Here is a 6,000-nt window from a genome sequence, read left to right on the forward strand (position 1 = left end):
AGACTTTCTAATGAGGAGACACAGCACTCAAAGAATCTCCCATAGAAATGTATGGGGTTAGTACTTTGTAACGCAAAGATGGCAGTTCCACCGCCAAAAGTTGACATGTGAATACATTGTGCCATGTGGTATATTGTGAATACATCGTGCCAATCATGTGTTGTGATCTCGCAGCTGGAGCGAAGTTGGTGTGTCGCGCAAATAGATGTCGATAAGTGCCCAAAAAGCGTTGCAATATGGCCGCCGAGTGGAGGGACTTGCCTAAAAGGACTTTGGTATTAGTAATGTGTAGTGCGCTGTAGGCTACAGTAGCTCCTCCTATGCACTTAGCAAAATAGAAGTAGCAAGTTGATTGCAATATGCAACTGCACCATTAGATGGCACTACATCGTACACCTTTAAAATTTAGTACCACTTCATTTAGTACCACTTCCAGCTCTCTAAACGTTTTGTGACATCATTCAGTCTTCCTTTGAAATTTGCAGCACCTTGACTCTTAAAGGCCAATAACTTTTCTTAAAGAGGTCATTTAGCCATCAAAATATATTATACAACAGAAACCAGTCAATTCACAAATCACAAGACTGACTGCAGACCCTCCCCCCTATGACCGGTTAGTAAATAAAGTGGGGGGAAATTGTAGCCCAGAAGCCAGCCCGATTTTAATCCCGATCACAAAAATTGAGGCCGAGAAATTCGATCTGGCATTGCTCCATTGACAAGCCTCTATGCCCGTATGAGAATCAGCCAACCGATTAAATCATCCAGGCATACTAAACAATGGATAGATGAGCCTATTCATTCACGTGACCTGAGCGCGCTTTAGTTAGCAAAAAGCTTGTTGCTTGAGAAGCTAGACGTTCAGATGTCGCCATCACATCTGTTCTACAATATATTTCTAGCGCTTTCACTAAAAAAAAAAGGACCGAAAACAGCAATTAGCATTCGTCAAGAAGGATGTTTTGACTGTTGTCCCTACAGGATTCACAGTAGGCCATGTCATTGCGCTGATTGGTTCGGTGTATCCAAATGTGTGCAGTGGCATTTTTCCTCCTGTATCGGTTAAATGGTACATTTACAGACTCAGAGGGCTATTGAGAGTTGGCCCAGAGCCCTTTTTTTAGTAAAGGCAAGAAATGTCAGTGAACTTTTTCCTCTAAAGGAAGAGTAGACCATAAGTCTAATGCTTCCTGTATTTGACGCCAATTCAGTTGACCATTTCCAATGCCAAAATCTGATGCTCAAACGATATGTAATGCAACAAGCTAGGTCTCATTCCAGACACTTACATCAGTGTACTTCTTTGAAGTCAAGTTTGAACACTATGCACTTACTAGGGGCGGTGGTAGTGTAGTGGTTAAGGACACAGGCTAGCGTGCAGTAGCCTGAAAGTTGTGGGTTCAATTCCCAACTTCCACCGTTGTGCCCTTGAGCAAGGCACTTAACCCCAAGTTGCTCCGGGGACAATGTACAACAGACTGCTGTAGATTTAAAAAAAAAAAAATAGCTGCTTCCTCTCCTTCCACTATCTAACCTAGATGGCAGACACCATGTCCAACATTTCACACTCAACCTTCTCATTATGGGCACACCATCTGAATACTGGTGGTGTGCTGCACATTGCCATAATTGTAAATGTGAACACATGTGCACTAAAAATATCAAGTGTGGCAGAATGTGAAATGAGACATATTTTAGGACTGTTAATCAATGTACAGCATTCAGTTCACCGACATTAGTCGTGAATGTAATTATGTAAAATGCAGAGGGTTTTTAAAATATAAATGGAGTATAATGGGCATTCTTGCAACTGCTTCTTTTGTATGTTTTCCTTATGTCTGGCCCATACATGAGTTTATTTCAATTAATGTGTTCAAAAAACGGTTATGTGGAAGTAATTAAGATTACTTCTGAAGTTCAACATTCAGGTCAAAAAGGCAACCGGCCATATCCTTTGCTTCTGTGGGTGGAGCTTAGGTATGCTAATAGGCAAGTGAACGCCATCCTAAAATGGTCAATAGCATTTCTGTAAGATATTTACACATTAGAGAATATGGCATAAAACATTATGTGATTATTTCATATATTGTTTTTGATACAAATGAACTTATTTTAATTTTGTCATCACAAATACATGTCTGCGTAACTGAGAACTGGCAGCTAGCAGCATAGTAATACTCGCTTGTTGCAATTGGGCTATTAAGATATGATATTTGGCTATTCAATTGAGGAAAATGTTGGTGTAATTTACGTAAGTACGTTTTTGAACACAGAAACACAAGCATTTCAAATAATATAGTATAATAACAGCGTCCTTCCAAAGAACATTATTCCAGTAGTATCAGAAAGTCTTAGTCAACACACAAAGAAAAGGCAACATTGGCCAATCCAATCCTCTTGGAGTCACATCAAACAATGCAATTCTCTTTTATAAAAATCCATATTAACAAAGCACAGCTGTTGCAGATAATAATATAGCTTTCCCTTAATTTAAGAAATGCTTACATTTACAAGTAGAACCATGTCATTAAGGCATGCACATCTTTTATTAATTGGTCATTAGGCATTTGAGACTACCTCTACAATACTTACAATTGTTACTACGGTCCAGCACTGGAAACTCCCTGCCCAGGCGATGCTCCTCTAAAGAAAACATAAAATAGTAATGACTCAAACCGCAATTACGTACAGGTCAAGCAACATGAATTACAGCACACCCTACTGGTTATGTACAGGATGCAGAGCATATTCATTTATTAATAATTCATTTACAACCTACAGGACTCCAAAATTAAATTTCACATTACCTTGACTTGTTGTCTTTCATTGAGTTTTCAATAATTCACTGCTTCATGATGGATCCTGAAAAGAGAATATTAAGCTTAATTAAATCAATTGTAGTACACCTTTCTTTGTTTTTGAGAGCATGTAAGTTATTGTAAACCCATTTAAGTTAAACTTAACCTCTTCTGAATATAACTATATCTGTGCTCTTTCATGTTACATTTTAATTGCACGCTTATAACATCAACCTCTGCCAACTTTTTTAGAACATAATGACTATTGTGGCTTTTCACATTAATTTATTTTATTTCCCCAAAAATAAACCAGGATTGTAATGACAATGACTCAATCAATAAAAAAAAAAAATATACACATAACATGAGGATTATGCTTTGCTTTTATTATGAAATGTTTCAGGCTGAGAGTATTACATCAAATGGAGGACACTGGAAACCCACAAAATGTCGTCTTCAAAATGAGCTTAATGTAAGGATTTAAAAATCAATACAGACTAAATAGATAACACTGGTCATGAAACAGTGCAAGCAATGAAGTGCTTGCTTAAGAACTAAGAAAAAAAAACTATTATAACCTAGTAGCATTATATGACCTTGAATTTGAATATATTTTATATCACAAGGCTAAATGTGTAGTTTTTTGCATCAATACTCATTTTGACATACCTGACAAAGTGCATGAGCTTCACAAACTTGGTCTAAAAATCAAATGTCCCCCTACATAACATTTTAAGTTGAAAAGTTGTTTTCTGTAAAATTTTATATTCTTTTTCCAACCCTTACCACAAAGAGTTAAAGGCCAACACCCTATTTATAAACTTCGACAAATACTGTAGAAATGTTTCTCTAAACATTGTACATCCTACAGCAATAACATAATCTTTCAAGAACCTTAAGGACCTACACATTTTGAAAATATGTCTTTAATTTTTAATTCAAAAACAGGGCTTGCATAACAGCAAAAATAAATAAAAGTGTTTAAGTCTAAACTAAATATGTAGGCTTCTATCATGTCTTCCATCATTGGTTTTGCTACATTGTAACTGTAACTTTATTCCAATAAGACATTCTTCCTATTCTGTTTTAAATTATGGCTCTTTTAAATATAAGTAGCCTATATGCAAAACATAGTGCTAAAATGTGTTTAGAAATCCGTAGAATCTCGACCCTGACCATGATATGTATGGAAGTCTAATGCACAAACACAAATCTGAAAAGCGTTTTGGTCATTTAGAACATTTTTAAGCGAGAGCCATAACAAGGACATTTGCCCCTTCAAGGACAAAGCACATTTTAAATGCGTAGTAAGCCACCATTAGGTAATACACGAGTTTAAATAATAAATTTTCGTTCTTACCTACACCTATACCTAACATTCGCCGGAAAAACGACACGTGAGCAAATTTTATATCGAATTTACCTCTAGAAATGCGATTTTACGGAACTTGTTTGTCTTTCCATGTAGGCTAGGCATCCACCATGGCCATTTTTACAACAGGCGGCTCAACCCTCTTTTTCCTCCATATTGGAACGGACTAACGTAAAAGTACACCTCAACTCAACATGGGGACATTATGGTCTCATTAAAACCTTACCATAACTCGTCTCAAATATTCTGTATGTAGATCTGGACACAGTGTTGCCATTTTTCTTGCGGATTTCGGTCGTTTTGACGTCGTCTTGTTTCTTCGTCTCTCCTCCATGTTACAATGTTGCCGTGGCTCCTCTTCTCTTCCGTCTGCACTCCTCAAGCGCTCGAGCTGTTATCCAGTTTCAGCGGACTGCCCCTGTGTTTTAGCGTCAGCGCGCTCCACTTCCTCCCTCTCGGCAAGCGAGCATTGTGGGTAAAAATGGAAAAATACCACATTTTTACGTACAGATACATTGTAACGGGTTCACATACTCATTGAAAATTCAGTTTCCCTCTGAGAAACTATAAGGTTTTATCACTGTAAATCATTGTATCAATGTATCCTTGTGTTTTTGTTACAATGTGTGCTATTGCATTACTGCTGTAGCCTGTTAATAATGTGATTTCCCCATGGCATTTCATTTTTCTTTCTAGGTCTACAGTCATCGTTTGCACCTAAACAAATAGCCTACAAAAGTCACAACATCTAGTAATTCACAACATCTAGGTTTTCATCCATTTCTGGTCTCATGGGGTTTTTCATAAATATTGGCTGGAAATACAAATAGGCCTACAATCTGAGGTGAAAATACACTACCGGTCAAAAGTTTGGGGTCACTTTCCATTCCACTCCATTATAGACAGAATACCAGCTGAGATCAGTTGCATTGTTTTCAGTTTTCAGATTACAATTGCAAAAGGGTTCTCCAATGTTTTCTTAGTTAGCCTTTTAAAACCATACCAGCTTAGTAAACAGAATGTGCCTTTGGAACATTGGATAAATGGTTGCTAATAATGGGCAATGAAACTATTGCATTAAGATCAGCCATTTTTTTTTTACAACAGTTAAGAATCCTTTTGCAATTATGTAAGCACATAATGTAATCTGAAAACTGCTGTCCTAATTATAAAAAACAATGCAACTGATCTCAGCTGGTATTCTGTCTATAATGGAGTGGAATGGAAGTTTCACAACTTTTGACCAGTAGGGTATGTCACACTTATCTGTCAAGGTTTATATCTGTCAAATATGACAATTTACGTAGCTTCTGAAAGTAGATAAAATGTCAAATTGACTCAATCTTTAGAGCTAACTAATAGATTCACTTGCTATTGGTTAACTACACAAAGACTAGACTAGCCTAAGGCCTAAAATTGGCTTGGATTGTGTCTGATGGTCCTGTTTCTCTGCCTGAAATGGTCCAATTCAGAGACACAACATACAAAGACAATAAGAAAGAATGAGGCAAAAGATATGTGACATTGAAATATAGAACATAGATACAGTCACACTTCAGCCGGTGGCTAGGCTATTGTAATCCCACAACAAATCTAAAGCTATTTCCTTGATCATTATTCAGAAATACTTTTGACAGAAGCTGAACAAATATGCCTTTATACCTCAACAGGCCACAAGAGGCTCCCTGCTGCTTTATGAACACTTGAGAGCACCCACTGCATAGACATGGCCAGCACCTCAGTCAGTGCTTGTCTGCATACCATAGGCGGTAGCTTAGCAACTGTAACTGGATCAATCCTGTCCCTCCCCCATGGCTCTCCTCTGCCACG

This window comes from Alosa sapidissima, chromosome 11, assembly GCF_018492685.1.
Source record: "Alosa sapidissima isolate fAloSap1 chromosome 11, fAloSap1.pri, whole genome shotgun sequence".
In the NCBI taxonomy this organism is placed as follows: Eukaryota; Metazoa; Chordata; class Actinopteri; order Clupeiformes; family Clupeidae; genus Alosa; species Alosa sapidissima.